The 21,831-nt window shown below is 45.2% G+C and overlaps 1 pseudogene; it reads right to left on the reverse strand.

Annotated features, from left to right (window-relative positions):
- Positions 1-15,523, reverse strand: part of LOC141110159 (indolethylamine N-methyltransferase-like) — a 62,124-nt pseudogene extending 46,601 nt beyond the window's left edge.
- Positions 15,524-21,831: the final 6,308 nt, after the last annotated feature.

A 21,831-nucleotide genomic window follows, 5' to 3' on the forward strand; every position in this document is an offset into this window, starting at 1 on the left:
TCTGTGACAAACTGCGCAAAGAAGAGGTAGCTTGTGTCTCTTGCAAAACGAGTATCAACACAAAAAAGCCTTGCATTGAAATACATGCTCGGGGACAGTTTGACTTGTCTTGCCTGGTCCAATGTATTCTGTCCAGTAGGGAACTGAACAGGGAAAGCCATTGCCTCAAGCCTAGGAACTTTAAAGAAGCTGACAGGTGTGTTTCCTTGTGCAGGTGCAATGCTGAATATTCCATCACCGTGTGTCAGTGCTTCCTCTCCAAGGTCAGATGGCTGCAAACAACTGTCTAGGCCAATTCCAGGTCTTAGTGTATCCTTCTCATCCTCTGCATTGGGAGGTTGTTGGTCATGGCCTTCCTGTTGCTCAGAAGCAGCCGGTAAACATGCAGACTGTACCTCTGATGGATCACAATTTTCGATGCGTTCAAGTATCTCCATCATTTCAGTTTTGTCACAACTGTCGAGTTCCATCCCATCATCATTATCATCATCATCAGCGATTGTCTCATCCACTCTAATTGAAATGTCACTGTAGTCGGGGTGTGTGTCAATGAGTTTTGACAGACCTGCTACTACATTTCCCATGTTGACATAATGAAACAGCTGGTGGCCTTTGTAAGTCAGACGTCTTTTCAGCTTGACTCTGTGTAACTGGGATTTGCTGTGCGATCTTGGTAGAGTATTGACCGTGGTTTCCACCTCGGATGGCACACACACTACAGCGCCATGTATAGCTGCCTGTCGACCTTTGGGAAGTGTGATGATCTTGGCAAATGGCAGTATTTTGGCCAAAAGTTGTCTTTCCAGCACATTCAAATCGCAGAGCTCTGGGGGAATGGGCGCCAGCTCCATGTTGTTAGCTACAGCGATGGATGATTTGTGTCCTGCTTTTAAATGTAAATCACAGTTGTGACAAATCCATTCTTTGGTCCTTTCATCTGGTACGGTGCATTGTTCAGGTCCTTGACAGTGATTGTTGCACACATGGACATATTTCCCTGTCAAACAGGCAGCAACAATGTGTAGATTCTTCTTGTAATTGCTGTGAATGCAATGTTTCACTTGGTTAGGGAAAAGGGTGCGATGACACATCGTGCACACAAATGTTGGCCCAGCTTTAATGCATTCATGGAAAGTGGATATAGCTGTCTGCATTAGGCTGTTGTCCACTGGTTGACTGCATTCCCGCATGACACGAGTCCATCGTCTGTATTTCATTCTTATTTTGAAGGCACATTGCATCTTATGGGTTATGCGAAAATCTGCTTGAGTTTGACGCTTCATTTTCATGTAACTCATGCAATGTTGCAAGTGACGTTTTCTGAAAGCAGGATCATTATGATATTTTCTGGTGATGTATTGCTTCTGCTTCAACTTGAAATCGACATTTGTGGCATATTTTCTGGTGATGTATTGCTTCTTCTTCAAGTTGTAATCTGCATTTGTCGCATATTTTCTGGTGGTGTACTGCTTCTGTTTCAAGTTGAAATCTGCATTTGTCGCATATTTTCTGGTGATGTATTGCTTCTGCTTCAAGTTGAAATTGGCATCTGTTGCATATTTGCGAATGATATATTGCTTCTGCTTCAACTTAAAATCAGCATCTGCTCTGTATCGGCTGGTGATGTATGTCCTTTTCTTATTGGTGACAGACATCTTTGTAGCCTTGAAATCACGCCTTCTTTCATTTCTGTGTCTTGTCTTCAGTTTTTGTCGTCTCTGTGCATTTAATTTGGACAATGCCTTACTGTCCTTCCATATGCCCTGTGAGGATTTCGCATCAACTGACCGTGGAGAATGCTTGCTGGCTGGGAATCCAGTGTGTGTTACATCTTTGGTCATCTGTGTCACTTTGTTCTCCACATGCTTTGCATTATGTGGTTTGTCAGATTGCACCAGTGGGGACAGCAAACCATCTGACAGACGTCTTGCACGATGAAATGAGACTGGCATGAAGTCATACTGCAGTCCATCAATAGGGCCATGGTGTCTGTAAGGAGCAATTCATACAACTTATAAATCCTTGCCCCCATATCACTCAAATGTGTAAAAGTGATCATAACAGCTTTTCCTTTTCCAGTGGCAGGAAGTCCATCCTTATTTCGACTATGAGAATCAAACAGTCCATATCTCCCAGACTTGTCTCTGAACAATGCAATGCAATATGGCACTACTATAAAAAGTGCATGTGTAACATCTGCATTGAGGCACTGAAGTCTTGTGGAGAGGTCAACAAACCAACCTTGGTTGTCACCGTCTACAGTGTCTCTCATACATCCCGATAACACTGGAGATTTAACAACGTTATACTCATATTTGTCAGTGTTGACTCTGAGGGGCACTTCTTCCATTGTCAAGTGCTGATGCTGATAGACATTTCTTTGTTTTAGCTGTTTTATTGTTGAGCCATACAAGCTGTTGCCCTTCTTCAGTATTTGATCAAGATCACCCTTTCTCACATCATCAAGCTCACGGTGGTATGCCAAAAATGTCAGAGCCATGCATGTACACTGTTTGTTCCTTAACCTTCCATAGCCATGATGACCCTGATGAAATGATGCCTGCACAGAAATCTCACTTGGTACACATGGTTCTTGCATGCCATGGTTTTCAGAAGTGCCCATCACACTGTCACTGTGCTCTTGAACTTGACACTGAGTTGAACATGAAAATGACACCACAGGTTCACTATGTACCTCCTGGGCACATTCACTGTCACAAACCTCCATATCCACTATGCTGCTGTGGGGCTCCGGATCCAGTTTAGTCCAGCGTATCTTTGCAGCTTTAGATCTCTTTCCTTTAGATGGCATGATGATATTTGTGGAAGGAGCTATAATTCTCCTCAGAGCTTTGTTCGAAGAGCTATAATTCCCCTCAGAGTTGTGTTGGAGGAGGAGCTATAATTCGCCTCAGAGCTGTGTGGGAGGAGCTATAACTCCCCTCTGAGCTATGTGGGAGGAGCAATAATGCTATAATTCCCCTCAGAGCTGTGTGGGAGGAGATACAATTCCCCTTAGTGTTGTGTGGGAGGAGCTATAATTCCCCTTAGAGCTGTGTGGGAGAAGCTATATTTCCCCTCAGAGCTGTGTGGGAGAAGCTACATTTCCCATCAGAGTTGTGTGGGAGAAGCTATAATTCCCCTCAGAGCTGTTTAAAAGGAGCTATAATTCCCCTCACAGCGGTGTGGAAGAAACTATAATTCCTCTCAGAGTTGTGTGGGAGGAGCTCTAATTCTCCTCAGCTGTGTGGGAGGAGCTATAATGCTAAGCTGTAATTCCCCTCAGAGCTGTGTAGGAGGAGCTATAATTCCCCTCACAGCGGTGTGGGAGAAACTATAATTCCCCTCAGAGTTGTGTGGGAGGAGCTATAATGCTAAGCTATAATGCTATAATTCCCCTTTGAGCTGTGTGGGAGGAGCTATAATTCCCCTCAAAGCTGTATTGGAGGAGCTATAACTTCCCTCCAAGCTGTGTGGGAGGAGCTATAAAGCTATAATTGTCCTTAGAGCTGTGTGAGAGGAGCTATAATTCCCCTCAGAGCTTTGTGATTTTTTTTTTTCAAAAATGATTTTGTTTTTTTGTTTTTTCAAAAATGATTTTGTTTTTTTGTTTTTTCAAAAATGATTTTTTTAAATGATTTTTTTTTTCAAAAATGAATTTTGTTTTTTTCAAAAATATATATTTTTTTCAAAAATATTTTTTTTTTTCAAAAATATTTTTTTTTTCAAAAATTAATTTTTATTTTTTTCAAAAATATTTTTTTTTTTACATGGGGCGGTCATAATGTTTTGGCTGATCATGGGGTGGTCATAATGTTTTGGCTGATCATGGGGTTGTCAGCTTTTGTCACCTCCCACTCTAGTTTTGAACATTTCGCCATTCATTCCTATGGGACCAATTTTGCCGCAAAAACGACGATATTTCGTGGACCATTCGGCGAAACGTTCCACAAAGTAATAGCACACCAATCGGGAAAAATCCGCACGTTTCGGTATATTACTTGTCTCTGTAGTGTGGAAAATGTGGGAGGAGTCTACAAGCATTATCAAGTCTAGCAGATGAAGTCACATGCATTTGGGGTGTCTCAGCATCTTGTGTTTACAACCACTGTTTCCTAGCAACATTTCCTTTTGAACATTTTGCCATTCATTCCTATGGGACCAATTTCGCCGCAAAAACGACGATATTTCGTGGACCATTCGGTGAAACGTTCCACAAAGTGATAGCACACCAATCGGGAACAATCCGCTCGTTTCGGTATATTACTTGTCTCTGTAGTGTAAAAACTGTGGGAGGAGTCTACAAGCATTATCAAGTCTAGCAGATGAAGTCACATGCATTTGGGGTGTCTCAGCATCTTGTGTTTACAACCACTGTTTCCTAGCAACGCTCATGCCCTGTTTATGCTTCCCAAATACTACTTCATCAAAACTGCCCCATCAGAATTACCCCATCAAAACTGCCCCATCATATTCCTCTATTATAAATCAGTACATGGTGTGTCTGTCCCCTCCCCCGGGCTCTGTAATCAGAGCTGAGATGCTCCAGCCACCTTCCCCCCTGTGTATAACAGAAGCTTTGGTAACCATGGCAACAAAACAAACACTAACAGTACACTCTGATTAATGGCTAAAATTTCCTGAAATGACCTCTAAACAAATGGCCGTATTTTAAAAACTATACATCCTACAGTGAAGATCTTTATATTGTGAGAATCACAAGACCCAGACCTAGATTTTGATGTATAGTATGTCTGTGAAATATTAAAAATGAAGGCACGGTCGCAGTTTAGAAATTGCCCTTCAAATTTGGAGGGGACTAGAGTGTAGTTTCAATGAATGTCAATGGACGGTGTGAGTTACAAACAAATGGTCATATTGTGAAAACTATCAGGACTATGGCTTAGCCGTGGACATGTTTAGTGGCAGCAGGGATAGCTGAACGTTTTGATATAAGATTTGTGTAGGTGGGCTTGAAAATGAGGGAGTGGCGGCAGTTTAGAAATCATGTTCTGATTTTTCAGCTTTTGTCACCTCCCACTCTAGTTTCCCCATTCATTCCTATGGGACCAATTTCGCCGCAAAAACGACGATATTTCGTGAACCATTCGGCGAAACGTTCCACAAAGTAATAGCACACCATTCGGGAACAATCCGCACGTTTCGGTATATTACTTGTCTATGTAGTGTAAAAACTGTGGGAGGAGTTAGGGTGGTAAATTTGGCTATAATAATAAGAATAATATATATGTGAGATAACAGTAAGTGGTCTTGCTATGCAAGAACACTTAATAAATATAAACAGACCAAGCAGCAAGATCCTGTATAGAAATCAGGCTCTAAAGTGCATAGCTTCAATAAGTACACAATGGAACAAAGCAGAGACCAGGGAACCCGGACGTACTCACTGTGACCCATGATAAATGCTTTAGGGTACCCGCTTATGTTGTCAAGGTCCCATGAGTTGGATGCTGCTGACTAGTGAGGGTGCAGGCTGAGGAGAGGTCCGCCCAGACCCAAAGCATACTGTAGAAATAGGAAGATATAGTCCAGCCGCTGCACACCTCACCTGGCCCAAGTGGTTAGCAGGTAAAAGGTAACTCTGTGTAACTCTAAATGGGTAACCTGTAAAAGTGTTTATTTACTATTTACTCGGCGTAACATCATCTTATATTTTACCAAAAGTTGGGTATTATATTGTGTTTGTGTGCAAGTAAATTCATTTACTTTCACAGCTATGAACCTTCAGTTGTTCAATAACTACAATTCCCATCATGCCTAGTCATGTCTGTAAATGTCAGAGTTTTTCAATGCCTTATGGGATGTGTAGTTCCGCAAAAGCTGGAGGGACGTAGTTTGGAGATTCCTTGTCTACAGCAACATGCAGAAGATTTCACTCCATTGGAGATTTTAAAGGCAGCAATATGGTCGTCTTATGCTACCTCCTTAACACATGACAGGGTCCATCCTATTGCCCTTACCATGGTGGACTTTGGAAGATCTGTAGTTTGCTCTTCTACTTCCAACATTAATAATTAAAAGAGAAGTAAGGGTTTTTTTTTTTAGATTTATACTTACCTTGGTGGATGCAGCATTAGTCTGATGCTGTATCTGCCCCCCAGCGCCTCTGCACTGAAAACAGAGCGATTGAACACCGCCGATCGCTTAGTTTTCACAGCTCTGTGAGCAGAGAGCTGTAGACTGTCAGTCACAGCTCTCTGCTCATCTCCCTCCGCGCTCATTGGAGCACTGAGCTGTGGAGGGGCGGCTCGCTGAGAGGCTGAGACGGGTGTCAATCCAGGCACCTGGCGGATTCCAAATCCCATTGTCGGTATGACGCAGTGCCTGGACTGATATTCATGACATCAGCAGAGAGGGGACTTCAGTCCCCTCTCTGCTGAAAACGGGTCACAGGAGTGCAAAACAAATTGCACTCCTGTGATCCATAGGAGAAGCTCAGCCAAACAAGCTTTGGCTGGACTTCTCCTTTAAACATCGCTATGATGCCTTACATATTGTACGTGTCAATAAAGGAAAATGACCACAGGTAAGTATACAGTATTCTGATTTGTGTGTGTCTTTCAATATTTTATATTTCAGTAGCTACTATCTAAAGCTGGCCATACATGGATCGAAATTAGACCGATTCAGCAGGGACATTGTATGGGCACTGTAGTTGTACAGAAGTCAATCTACTGATTGACTTCTTTACAACCACCCTGTTGAATTCTCCACGCTCGATCAGTGCTGCAGGAAGACAATGACACAGCAGGGAGGATTCATTCATTTATCCACCTTGAATGTATGGATAGGGGGATCTGATCATTTTATTTCATTCAGCTCGCTCATCTATGGGCAGCCTAATACACCACTCTAATACCCACTAACTGCTCCAACATATCTGGTGTAGCAAGGTCCCAGGCCTCCTTTAGTCTAATGAGAACCTCCAGAGACAGGGACAGCTGACATCCATCTGTATAAAGTGTAATGTAAGGTAGAGTTATGGGTGCCAGACACTTCTTGAATGCAAAGAGATTTATTTTCTCTTGAACAGAATGGTGCGAGAGAGAGTTTAGAGCAAGGACACCATTAGGTAGTTGCAATGTCAATTGGCAGACTCCCAGACTTCTACAGGTAGTCAGCCATGCAGGGAAAGGCATCCAGCAAGACACCACATCTGCATGTGTAGGAGCACTGTCTCCTTTGGCAACAGTCTTAGAACAGTTCCTAACACAAATTGTAACAAACTCCTTTACTTTTATACAATCACTTCTTGTAGATTCTCAGCCCACTGAGCTCCCAGACTCTCTCACTAGACTTGCTGATTCACTGCCAATAAATCCCATGAGCTCTTCTAATTCTCTTACTTTAGGAACTTCCTCAAGCGTCACCGCAGCTTGCCTGCTGGGTCCCTGGCTTGGCACTCTAGATACTCCTCAAGCGTCACCCCACTGGCTGGGTCCCTAGCTTGGTGCCTGCTGAAGTTTCCAGATTCTTCACCGTCCCCGGTTGGTGAGAATACTGCTCCGGCACTTGCTTCAGCTACTCACTGTAGTCCCTGGTAACAAGGTGGTCTGTCCTTTAGTGGCGACAGCTTCCCCTCTACCTCCGACCATGACAGGTTCTCCGGCCGGCAGAACCGTCACTTCTGGTTGGACTGCAAGCCGCAATCCCAACCCTACGCTGCTCTCTTGCTTCTGGATAGGCCCTCAGACAGCCTAGCAGCCAGATGTGCCGGGGATAGGCCCAAACTCTGGCCTAGCAGCCCAGACAGCACAACACACGTTCACCCAGAAAGTCGTCCAGGTGGCACCGAAACCCCGATCACCTGACCCCCACCCAAACAAATAGGCTCTCCCAGCAGGCCGAGGGACCCAAGAAGATCCCTGCCCATTGGCTGAGACACCTCATCCATTCCCAATCCGTCCTTGCAATGCCCTTGTCTTATCTAATGTCATGAGATATCCGGCCATCTAGTGACAGAAGATAGAAGTACAGCAATTCCAGACTTAGGGTGAACTCAATTGATTCCTAACAATTGGCCAAGGCCAATACACCTGACAGGTAAATTTAGGAGCAACCCTGTCTAGACATCAGGGTGCTACACTGGAAAACACATCCACTCATTTCTGATCAAATATAAATAAACATGATTTTATTTTATATCTACTCTATACTATATCTATCAATTTTAGGATTAAAAAAAAAAAAAACAGAACTTAAGATACAAATAAAAAGATGAATAGCATGTTAAAAGATAAAATAATAAAATAATACAACCAGATTTTTCTGCAATATCCATCTTCAGTCCAGAGATATCCCCCATAGTACCATTTTTCTGCCACTTGATGTCCTCGATCTGATGGCCAGGATCATTGAACCCACTTCTTCTTAGCCCAGGTTGTTCTGGACCCTCCCCACTCTGTGACTGGATAGTGATATGAGAAGCAGCACAGTGATGGTCTTGTCTCTCTGTCACTCTGCTCCTTCCTTCTATCACCACATGAACATGTGCTGCTTTTTCCTCTCACACTCCAGTCCTGTAATACAGAGACTGCAAGAGGCGGATAACAGGTTGGATTCAGGTACACTGTTTGCATTCAAAATGATTACAGAGCTCCGTTAATCTGAGTCTTTTATATCTGCCTAGAATTCAGTTTTAATATATATATAAAATACATCTCGTTATAGAAAATTATTATTACCTTTCTCTTTTTATATGCATAAATATTCACCTTATTCATCCAGTCAATGAGACTCGGCTGATCACAGATCCCTTACCACGTGATCAGCTGTCAGCCAATGACAGCTGATCACGTGATGTAAACAGATGCAAGTAATAAGCTTTTTTTTCCTTGTGCTGACAGTATGAGGAGAAAAGAAAAAGCAGATCACTGGCTTCTGTAAACGGGACATCGGTCATTCACACAGAGAGGCACTGCCGCCTCATCAGTGCCCACCAGTGCTGCCAATCAGTGCCCACTGGTTTCACATCATCAGTGCCACCTATCAGTCCTGCCTATCAGTGTCATCTACCAGTGCCTATCAGTACCACCTATTAGTGCAACTTATTAGTGCCGCCTATCAGTGCCCCTCAGTGCCACCTATCAGTGCCCACCAGTGCAGCCTCATCAGTGCCACCTATCAGTGCCCATCAGTGCAGCCTATCAGTTCCCATCAGTGCAGCCTATCAATGCCTATCAGTGCAGCCTCATCAGCACACATCAATAAAGGAGAAAAATTACCTGTTTGCAAAATTTTATAACTATGAAACAGTTTTTTTTTTTTTTTTCTGTCCTTTTTTATGTGTTTAGCAAAAAATAAAACCCTAGTAGTGATTAAATACCACCAAAAGAAAGCTGTGTAAAAAAATGTCAAAAATGTCATATGGGTACAGTGTTGCATGACCACGCAATTGTCATTCAAAGTGCAACAGCGCTGAAAGCTGAAAACTGGCCTGGGCAAGAAGGGGGTTTAAGTGCCCAGTAAGCAAGTGGTTAACAAGCAATTACAGTAAGTACAAGATCTCTGTACTTTTCTCTTCTACATGTTAATGGGCCAAAACCAGCTGCTTATGAAACACAAGCCTGCTGGGATTTTTTAATACACCTCCCTTATCAAAGGGCCAAAAGTGACCATCAAAAAATTTACCCCTATAGACTTCAACACAGTTGAAATTATTGTCTGCATTGGGAACACCCAAACTGATGTCTATCAGAAAAACTAGAGAGAGCTGGAACTGCTCAAATCCAGGGCATGGCTGATCTAAGTTCTATATATAAGTTACAGATTGAGCTATTGAAGTAGAAGTCCAATCAAATACTCTAAATTTTAACCTGCTCCCACCTTTATTCTAAATCCTATATTAACTACCCTGGAAAGGAAATAGGTACCAGAGTACCTATTCTGAAGGTGCTCTGGTCCGGTCACATGATCTTCTCAGCAGCCGGCTTCCTTGGAGAGGAGAGATCGCCGACAATGGCTGCAGTGCCTGGGTGGTGACATCACCCATAGGCTTCACAGTAGAGGAAAACGGTCTGGTTGGTCACATGATCGGCTCCCAGAGCCGGCTTCAGTGTATTGGAGGGACAACTAACTAAGGATGCCCCATAGTAAGCCTATAGGTTACGCGTAATCAGGCCCAGACTGGGACAAAAAATACGCCCCAGGCATTTTAGACTGAGCAGCCCCGGGACCCGAGGGGGGGTGTCGGTCCTCCACGCTGTAATGCGCAGGGGACACTGTGATATAAATATAAAGGGGACTGCACTGTAATGATTATAGTGCTCCTTTACAGTGCAGTCCCCTTTATATTACAGTGTCCCTGCAAACATGCCCCCCCCATTTTACTCTGCTTTTTTACAGCAGAGTCCACACAGTGGTGTTCTGAGAACCCTGATTTAGAGGGGAATGCTGAGGACTCTGGTGTAAAGGGGAACTCTGATGTAAGGGGGTCTCTGCTCACCAAAGCCCCCCTCTTGCATCAAATTCCACAGAGCACCCCTTAAATTTGTTTTATGTATACACTGGGAGGCAGGAAAGAGGGTGACCTTACTCACCCCAAGATGGAGGCTCAGGCGCAGGCTGCCTGCATCTTTTAATTTTGTATTAAATCTTCCTTCACATCTCCCCAGGGATGTGTGGGTGGGGCAGACACAGGGGCGTGGGCGGGGCAGACACAGGGGGTGTGGGCAGGGCAGACACAGGGGTATGGATGGGGCATTCACAGGGAGTGTGGGCACGGCAGACAGGAGTAGAGAGGCTAGAGGAGGAGGAGCAGTGTCCGAGCAGTTGACGTTAGCGGCTGATTGGCTGAGCTGTGTGTCTCTCTCACACACAGCTCAGCCAATCAGCCACTAACGTCATTTGTAGTTGCGCCGGAGCCTGGAGATGACACAGGCTTGACCGCATAGTGGTAGGTGAGCAGCAGCCATGGCCTGTGTTAACCCTCTCCCGGCCACGCGCACCGCTTACCTCTCACTGTGCGGCCTGATCATCAACAGGCCACGGAGCGGCCGGCCCCTGGCCCAACGAGCAAATGCCCGGTCTGCCCTATGGCCAGTCCGGGCCTGTGCGTAATCACCACTTAAGGTTGGTCTCCACCTGTACCACCTCCACTGCATACTACCAGGTGCTGGCCCTGTTCGTTATGGGCTTCACAGTAGAGGAAAAGGGTCTGGTCGATCACACATTTGATAAAATCACTTTAATTCAGACATATTCCGAATAGACACTCCACAATGTACAATCGAGGGAAAATGGCACAACAGCTAGTGCTATTTTCCCTCAATTGTACATTGTGGAGTGTCTATTTGGAATATGTCTTCTTAATAAAAGTGATTTTATCAAATGTGCGGCCGACCAGACCCTTATCCTCTACTGTGAAGCCTGTAATGGACAGGGCCAGCACCTGGTAGTGTGCAGTGGAGGTGCTACAGGTGGAGACCGACCTTGAGCAGTGATTACTCTTCACCCATAGGCTTACTATGGGGCATGCGTAGTCAGTTCCGACCGGAGGGCCCTCGGAATAGGTAAGCATAGACATCCTTCCTTTACAGGGTAGTTAGTATAGGGCTTAGAATGGGGGTGAGAGCAGGGTTAAGTTTAGATTTGACTGAACTTCTACTTTAAACAAAGTGAATAGGCTTTTTCAGCACAGATAAGGAGAGCTGGAATAAAAACATTATAAAGAGCTGAGAGCTCCATCTGCTGGATGAAAGCATATATGTGAACTTTTGATATACAATATTTCAAAATTACCTGACTAAAACATGAAAAAAAGTTTGTATTTTAAGCAACTTAATAAATGAAATATACTCAAAAACAATAGCAGTTTCCTTTAAAGAAACAATCTTCTGCAACCTAAAATGCAAAAATCAGAAAGGGGACAAATCACCTCGTTCCTTCTAACTCAGCTGCAGCTGATGATGTATGCGACCAATCATATGCTCCGGTACGGTCATGTAGCCATCTGTTCAGTTCCATAATACATTTCTCTTTGAATTTTATTAGGACTTTTTTAAAGAATTGGAGGCGGAATAAAGATGGTGAATGAAGGAACCAGTGCTGATGTCAATCAAAAATGTACCCTCAGCTCGACCTGGAGGAATATTAAAGATTCAGATGTTATCTTACCCGAAACTAATTTCACTGCCAAAAAAGAGATTTCAAATTTTCATAACATTTGGCATTTAATGACACTGCTAGGTGAAAATAGCTTTAAAAAATTGTTCCCAACCAACATATAATATGGCTCTGGGATTTCCTGCTAGGCCAGCCATCATTATATGAAAATATAGCAAATAATTTTGCGCTACTCAAAATAACAAGCAGCTAACACCAAATTAGATAAATGGCAAAAAAAACATGCAAACAGAAGTGCAGCTATAGAAAGGTAGGCTATAAGTCCAATTACATGAAAAAAAAACGGTGAATAATAATGTAAAATTTCCATACAAAGTATGCCAGGGCATATGCTCTGCGTGTCAAACAAGCTTGTGTTGCGGTGGGTGAACTTTTACATCTATGGATTTCTGAGAGGTTATTTCCCACGCGTCCTCATTGGATTGTGAGCAGGTTATCACCGATCTACAGAAATCAATATCACCAGAATCCACCCACCGCAACACAAGCATGATTGACACGCAGAGCATATGCCCTGGCGTGTTCAAACATTCCGGTAAGCCTCCTCTACTCATGGTGGTGGTTTGATCACAGTCACTTATTTGTTTTTACGGATGTACACGTTTTCACTGAGTGGAACTTTTTGCTGTTGAACGCCATAATTTTAAATCTATAGACTTGGATTATATACATATTGAAGTTTTGGTGCAGCATTTCCGGTGTTGACATCATTACTAATACTTCCTATATGTATCACGTATAGATTGACATTATTTTTTGTATCTATTCACCTTGATACTTTGTATGGACATTTTACATTATTATTCACCGTTTTTTTCATGTAATTGGACTTATAGCCTACCTTTCTATAGCGCTACACTTCTGTTTGCACAGCCACCATTATATGTCACATTATCCTCCATATATGAAAGCACCAGATGAGCAACGAGCTGAGAAAGAGAGAGAGAGAGGGATTGTAAGGAGAGTATAAAGGGGTCAGAGGGCCATTTGCAGAGAAACTTTGCTCTACATTTGTTCTGATAATTTAGGCTCCATTCACACTTGTTCGTCTTCAAAATTGTGTGATTTCCACTGTGACTTTACAGTGTGACTTTATGCGACTTTGATGCCACTTTGGGCAAGTGCAACTTTGCTGCAACTTTGGCTTTGACCATGTGACTGCGTGAGCTCTACAAAGTCGCACACACATGTATATGATTCAGGTGTGACTTTCATGCAACTTTTGAGGGTTTACATTGAAGTCTATGGCCCTCATGTTGCATAAAAGTATGACCAAAGTAGTACAGGAACTACTTTAAAGTCACTGTGACTTCAAGGCCTCATGCACACAGTGCGTGAAAAAAACGAGCTGCACAGCCAGTACCGACACCAGGAAAAGCGCACCTTTAGAAGCGTTTCGCATTGGCGTTAATGCCCATTTAGCTGTGTTTAGCTGCGTTTAGTTGCTTTAGCATTTAGCAGCGTTTCTCTGCCCTCTTCTATTTTCCACTCCCAATTCCAATTACTACAGCTTAAAAATGCTTGGCGCGGCCTAACGCTGTATACAGCATTAACATGCTTTGAGCCGCATCAGGCATTTTTTACAGCTGTAACGCTGCTGCTCAAGAACACGCTGGCCCTGGGGTTATTTTGCAGCTTGAAAACTCCTATGCCACTAAAAGCTCCTAAAAGCCTATGTGGACACATAGAATAACATGGAGAGATGTTTTTAATCTGTAAAAAAAAAAAAAAACGCCTGATGCTCCTAAAAGTGGAAGGAAAAGAGTCCTGGGTCTTAAGTTGCACAAATATGAACAGTACTCATTGGAAAACATGGGGTGCAACTTGTCATGTGACTTTGGGGTCCAAAGTTGCATGACAAGTCGTAGAAGTGTAAACTGGGCCTTAAAGATAGAAAACAAGTATGATAATGTTTGTGAATTGACCTTTTGCAAGCAAATACATAAAAAGTGATAATATAATGACAAGAGTGATTCACCAAGAAAAAGTCATAAGAAATAAATTATCATTTGTTAATTCATTATCAATATCATTTGTTATTGTCTCATCATAATGTGGTACCAGTTTATGATTCTGTTTTACAATAATCTTCTTTGGATCAGGCTGCCACTGTTGACCTCTCCACCTCAAGTTGGAGTTCTCCATCCCTTCATTGTGCCATTGGATGGAGTAAATGGACAGAGGCTTAATCTGGAAGTTGTTGTTTGCCTCCCATGGAAGTGGCACCCAAGACAGCTTTTCACAATAAAATGTTTTTTAAAACCACCTGGAGAAGTTTCCAAAAATTATTTCTAGAACCCAAACTTGGTTCTGGTCTAAACTCTTATGCCCCGTACACACGATTGGACATTGATCAGACATTCCAACAACAAAATCCATGGATTTTTTCCGACGGATGTTGGCTCAAACTTGTCTTGCATACACATGGTCACACAAAGTTGTCGGAAAATCTGATCGTTCTGAGCGCGGTTTCGTAAAACACGTCCGTCAGGACTATAAACGGGGCAGTTTGTGCGTGGCACTTTGTGCGTCGGATTTGTGTACACATGATCGGAATTTCCGACAACGGATTTGTTGTTGGAAAATTTTATAGCAAGCTCTCAAACTTTGTGTGTCGGAAAATTTTATAGCAAGCTCTTAAACTTTGTGTGTCGGAAATTCCTATGGAAAATGTGTGATGCAGCCTACACACGGTCGGAATTTCCGACAACAAGGTCCTATCACACATTTTCCATCGGAAAATCCTATCGTGTGTACGAGGCAATATCCTGCACTTGCTTACTCCAGGAACATTTACCCAAAAGTAGACTTCATTCAACTAATTATACTAAATCAGAGGGTGATTGATTGCTCCAGAGGAAACCCATTTTTTTTGTGTTGATCGTTGTTATTTATTTACAAATTCAATTTAATTTTATGTACTTCAGTGTTATAAAATATCAATCAAATCAATTTCAATTGCAGGTTGTAACACAACAAAATGTGGAAGAGCCCATAGTGAGGTACAGTATATACATTTTTCTATAGCAACAGCTTGATTTTTGAGTAAGAAATAAAGCATTCCCCCTCTACCAGCAATAGGAAGCTGTAAGGTCAGAGCTATGGGGACTGCTGCTTATGTGAGTGATACTCTTAGATTTATTACCAGCATTAGTCTTTTTTGTTGAAAATATCAATCTATGCTGTACGTACCGGTGCTGAACTGATAGTGAATCATCGCCATTGGAAATTTTAAAGTATCCTCTGCAAAGACCATGTCCTCCTTATTAGAGAAATATAAATCCAGATAACTTCTGGAATCCATTCCATGTACATGATAGAATTTATGTGTTGTGGAATCCATCGTCCTGCAATGCTGAAATTCACCTCTTTGATTTCTGCTTTCAACTAAGCTTTAATATTTGAGTTCTATTTATATTCTTTTGAAATAAGGTGGTTATATTTTATTGTAATATAATCATAAATATATTTATAAAGCAGTCATGGGAATAGTGCTGACTGAGGTATGATTGCCATCTGAGTTTGCAAAGGTTTAACCACTTTAAGACCAGGCTTTTTTTTTACATGTGTTGTTTTGAAGTAAAAATCTGTATTTTTTGCTAGAAAATTACTTAGAATACCCAAATATTATACAGTGGGGAAAATAATTTTTTGATCCCCTGCAGATTTTGGAAGTTTGCCCACTTACAAAGAAAGTAATAGCCCATAACTAAGTGAAACTAAGTGGAGGGATAGCATGACTGGGGTGGGGCAGTGAGGCGGAGGTAAGGGTTAAGCAGTAGGCCAGTGGGGGGAGTTTAGGTTATTTTTGGGGGTGGAGCTTAGGAGCAGTGGTCAGTGGGGAAGAGGAAATCGGACAGGAAAGGTGATTTATGCAGCGGTCCGTGGTAGGAAGTTTAGGGTCATGGGAGATATAGAGCGCTTGTTCAAGCAGCTGCGGGAGGAGGCGGCGGTGAGCGGGACTGACTGGCTGCAGGCCACTGTATCTAGCTTGCTTCAGGGCCCCAGCCAGGCATCTTCTAGCACGCCGCCAGCCCCCCTCCTTCGGAGCGGCCACATGCTAGGAGGTCGAGGCCTCCTGAGTGTTTCAGTCCGACGACCGATGGGGTCAGGGAGCGGACTGGGGGCCCTGCACAAGATTCGGCGCCGCCTGCTAAGAGGAAGCTTGCGGTGAGTCCCCGGTCACGGCGATCACAGGGGGAGTTCATTGGCGGGACCTGCTACCACCCCCCCTGCGGTGGATGACAGAAGCATGGCGAGTGCCTCTACGGGCTCTCCGCCTGGCCGGAGGGTAGCTCGGCGTGGGAGAGAGGCCACGGCGGGTGACGGCTTGTTACAGAGGGTGGCTGGGGCCTGTAATCCGGAGGGGAGAGGAAGAAGGAGGACGGTGGCCGGTACTACAGTATATCGGGAGGACCATGTCACTGCGCGGTCCAGATCTGCAGCCAGGCGGGCTTTTCCAGCCCGGCCAGCGGCTCGGCAGGGCAGACACAGAGAGCGGGAGGTACTGCATGGAACGGTGCATGGTGATAACGTCACTGCTGGGCGCTCGGCGGCGACGAATAATCCAGCCCAGCGGCCTGCTGACGTTGCTCAAAAAGTGGCCGGGAGTTCCCAGGACAGCCTGTCTGAGGGAGAATTGGACGAGAGGGACACAGACATGACCCAAGAGGCAGCGTGCGGAGTGGGAAGTATGGCTGGATGTCTGGTGCGGCGGCTGCAGCCAGGTGAGAACCTTACTATACCTGTTTCCTCTTCTGTAGGTAACAATAGGGTTTCAGGGAGTGGGTTTGTGGGTACAGGGGTACCATTGGGGCTGAGGGGTAGCTCATTTGGGGGAGGTCCCAATACTGGTTCCCAGTCATTGGGTGCAGACGTTGTTGGCGGGTCTCCGGGTGGTGCTAGCATGCTGTGAGGCTGGTACACGGCCTGTAGTTGACAACTCTCCGGTGGCTGCGTGGGCAGTGCCCAGCACTTCTACTGCTCAGGGAGCTGCACTGGCGGTGTCGGGCACGGTAGTAGCGGCTGGAGGTACAGGGCTAATGGGGGGCCCGAGTACTGGTGGGTTAGGAGTGGACAAAACGGGTGCCCCGCTGGTGTCGCCGGTGGTGGTGGCGGGTGCAACTGCGGTGGCCGGTGATGCGGTGTCGGTTGTAAAAGGGACAGTTGGTGTGGATGGGGTGCGTTTGGCGGATGCTGCCAAATGTGAAGTTTACGTTTGTTTCGAGGGACCTTTGGGCGCCCATTTGAAGACAGAGGTGAAAGAGCGCATTTGGAAAGGTGAGTATGTTGAAATTTTCTCTTCGTTGCCCTTGGAGAAGTTTAACTTGGACAAAGTTAAATCTGACGAGAGCAAGAAAGAAGAAGAGGAAAAGCGGCGCTATCGATTGATTCCGCACAGGTTTGCAAATTGGTTGCAGGCGTTTGCGATTTTGGCAAGCGTGATTGGGGAAAAGGCACCGGAAAATTGCTCACCACTCTTTTGTTACCTTGATTCTATTGGGGGAGCACAAAGAGTGTACGGTGGGACTGCTTGGCTGCGCTTTGATGAGCAGTTCCGGCAGAGAAAGGCAGTCCGTCCTTCCTTGCGGTGGGATCATAAAGACATTAGTCTTTGGATGAAGCTAATGTCTTCTCTGAGAGGATTGTTGCCTCCCTTTTGGGGGGGTTCGGGTTTGGCCGGACAACCGGCCGGTGGTCGCATGGGTTTCTGCTGGCAATTTAACGCAGGGACATGTAAATTCGGAGCCAAGTGTCGATTCAGGCATGAGTGTTCCACATGTGGAGGTTCGCATTCGCAGTCCCGGTGCTTTAAACAGGGACGGGGAAAAGGTGGGAAGGTTGGAAAAAGGGATGACGCCAGTGATGGTAAAAAAGATGGTCCCCTTTCTAAGATGATATCCTGATCGGAATGCGGCTCAGCTTTTGGAATTGGGGTTTAGGGAGGGATTTAAATTGAATAGTCAACTCCGGGTGGTTCCGCCTGCAGCGGATAATTTAAAGTCGGCGATAGAGCACGCCGACGTTGTTACGGAGAAATTGTTAAAAGAAGTTGCATTGGGTCATATGGCTGGCCCGTTCGAGGTGCCGCCGGTACCTGATTTGGTAATATCCCCTCTGGGTGTGGTTCCTAAGAAGGAGCCTAACAAGTTTCGGCTCATTTACCATTTGTCCCACCCGCGGGGGGGTTTGGTTAATGATTCCATTGACCCGGGTCTCTGCACTGTGTCGTATACATCCTTTGATACGGCGGTCGCATGGGTGCAGCATTTGGGGCAAGGGGCCTTGTTGGCAAAAATGGATATAGAGGCTGCTTTTCGCCTCTTGCCAGTTCATCCTACGTGCTGCCTTTTGTTGGGATGTCGGTGGCGGGGAGAATATTTTGTGGATAGATGTTTACCCATAGGGTGTGCTATCTCCTGTTCCTTGTTTGAACAGTTTAGTTCGTTTTTAGAATGGGCAGTGGAGGACGTGTCAGGCCTGTCATCTGTCATCCATTATTTGGATGATTTTTTGTGTATAGGGCCTGCAGAGAGCAAGGTTTGTGCATCTCTGTTGGCTACGATTCAGCACTTGTTTGCTAATTTCGGAGTGCCCCTGGGCGCGGATAAGACGGAGGGTCCGGCTAATGAGTTGTGTTTTTTGGGGATTGTTATTGATACAGTGGGTATGGAGTGCCGTTTGCCCTTGGACAAATTGGAGGGGTTAAGGCAGGAGGTGGCTGAGGCTTTACGGGTAAGGAAGATTCAGCTTCGCGTGTTGCAATCGCTGCTGGGCAAGCTGAATTTTGCCTGCCGCATCATGCCTATGGAGCGTGTTTTTTGCAGGCGTTTGGCACTGGCCACGGCCAGTGTCCGGGCTCCGCATCACTTTATCAGACTAGGGCTCAAGCTCAAGGAGGATTTGAGGGTGTGGGATTCTTTCTTGGCAACCTATAATGGCCGATCACTGTGGTTGCAAAGGGTCGTTTCCAACTATGATATGGAGTTGTTCACAGACGCGGCTGGTTCCGGCGGTTTTGGGGCCTTTTTTCAAGGTAGGTGGAGTGCCAGGGAATGGCCGGAATCTTGGAAGGAGGAGGGCTTAGTATGCAATTTAGCGGCTTTGGAGCTATTCCCCATAGTGCTTGCACTGGAGCTATGGGGGGAAGATTTTTGGAATCGCCGGGTGCGTTTTCATTGCGATAATATGGGGTGGTCCAGGCTATTAATAACAATACTGCGTCTTCGCCACCGGTTGTGCGTTTACTGCGACATTTGGTTTTGCTTTGTTTAAGTATTAACTGTTTTGTGACTGCTGTTCATGTTCCGGGAATTAATAATTCTGTGGCTGATGCATTGTCTTGTTTCCAGTGGGACAGATTTAGTCAATTGGCGCCGGAAGCAGATGTGCATGGGAGTCCTTGCCCCAAAAGGTTATGGAGCATTGTGTTGCCACGGCACAAATGTTGATACATAGATCGGTTTCTGCAGCTACTTGGCAAGCGTACAGTAAAGTTTGGCTGGAATGGGATGCTTTGGTGCGGGAAGTGGGTGACGGTGTTTGTGATGCAAGTAGGGTGCATTTGCTTCTTTACTTTATAGGACGGAATTTTGAACAGGGGGTATCAGCTTCATATATGGCACGTAAGTTGGCTGGTTTGGCCTTTATGTTCCAGTTGGCGGGCCAGCAGGACGCTACTAAGGCTTTTATGGTTTAGCGTGCTATGCGTGGATACCGCGCTGGTCCATCGGCTGCTGACACAAGACGCCCAGTTTCCTTTATGGTTTTGGGGGAAGTGGTTGAACAGTTAGAAAATGTTTGTGTGTCTCGGTTTGAGTGGGTTTTGTTTCGGGCTGTGTTTGTATTAGCTTTTTTCGGGGCTTTTAGGGTTGGCGAGATGGTGAGTAGGAATAAAAGAGGGGACGGTGGTTTAGATGTTCAAGATGTGTGGGTGCATGGGGACGCTATGGGGGTGTTCCTCAGGAAGTCTAAGACTGATCAATTGGGAAAGGGGGCATGGGTGGAGTCACGGTCGGTTCCAGGTTCCCCTGTGTGTCCAGTGGCGGTTGTGGGGGACTTTTGTAGACTCAGGCCTGCCGGCGGGGGGGTTTTCTTTCGTCAGGAGGACGGTACAGCTATGTCCCATTTTCAATTTCAAGCTGTGTTTAGGAAATGTTTGCGGGTGGCAGGTCGGAAGGCGGAAGATTATTCTTCTCATTCGTTTCGCATCGGTTCGGCCACCGAAGCGGTTCGGTGGAGTTTGGATGAAAGCCCAATGGTGCAGCGTATTGGGCATTGGGAATCGGCAAGGTTTAAATTATATGTTCGCCCAAATTTGTTGTAAGCATACCTAAAATTAAAAAAAAAAAGAAGGGGATTAAAGTCATTCTCTCTCTTTATACTTCTTTGAGTTTAAGTTGGGCGTTAATGTGGATGATTTGTTATGCACCGGGGTGATATGCTTTATTTGCTCTATCCCTTTCTCTGTTTCTTTTCTTTCAGAGTCAGCAACCTGCTTGGTGTGGATACTTGGACAATCATATGTATATTGGGGTGCCAGGAGGGTGGATGTCAGAAAGGATGGCAGGTTGTTGGGTTTGTCATGGGAGGAAGGGATAGTGCGCTGGATTGGATTCCCGGGTATGCTGTGGTCTAGGGTGGTTCCGGAAATGCAAAGGTTTGCTAGACTGGACCGCCCTCCGGATGTGGTTTTCTTACATGTGGGGGGCAATGACCTGGGTTTGTGGTGCACCCGGGAGTTGATCAGAGACATTAAATTTGATTTGCTGCGGCTGCAATCATTTTTCACTGACACTATTTTTATATTGACGGATATTGTGGCCAGAACAGCGTGGCTTTTGGCTCGCTCTGTGGCAGGTCTGAACAGAGCCCGGATTAAAGTCAACAAAGCGGTGGCCAAGTTTTTTGCATGGAACGGAGATTTGGCGGTTCGGCACAGGGAATTGGAGGATGAAACGTGCCTTTTTTTGCGCTCTGACAGTGTGCAACTGAATGCTATTGGAATTGACCTGTGGCAGCTGGGTTTACAGGATGGTGTTCAGCGGGCATTTAGGGTTTGAAGGGCGACACACACGTAAGGTTATCACGTGTGTGTGCTGTGGTGGAAGGTCTATGGGGTCTTTGAAGGCGGTGTTGAAAATAATGGAGGTTTGGAAGGGGGTTGGGCTCATACGGAGGTATGGGCGACCTTTCCCTCAAAATGGTAACATTGGTTGTAATAGGTTGTATCTGGAAGGAAATAATTGGTTGTCCCTAAGCTCGCGTAATACACGGCGTGGGGCCTAGAATGTTGATAATTTGTTATTTTGTTGTAATAAAAGGCTGCTATGGCCATTCGACTCCAAAAATGGTGTTGTGTCGTCTGGTCATTTGGTAAGGAAAGGTGGTAAGTGAGGTTGGGCTATTTAGGGGAGCCTCACGATATGGCAAATCCCGTAGTCAAGGAAGGGTCTATAATTTTTATCATAGGTATATTTTAACCGATTCCCGACCGGCGCACGCTGATGTACGTCGGCAGAATGGCACGGCTGGGCAAATGGACGTACAGGTATGTCCATTGGAATTCCCCGCCGTGCCATTGCGTGCGCGCCTCCGGTGGCACGCGCGCGCGCCAGCCGGGAGCTCCGTGAGTCGGGTCGCGGGTCCTGCCTTGGGGATACCCGCGATCACCTCACGGAGAGGACG

Source organism: Aquarana catesbeiana, linkage group LG10, assembly GCF_042186555.1.
Source record: "Aquarana catesbeiana isolate 2022-GZ linkage group LG10, ASM4218655v1, whole genome shotgun sequence".
Taxonomy (NCBI): Eukaryota; Metazoa; Chordata; class Amphibia; order Anura; family Ranidae; genus Aquarana; species Aquarana catesbeiana.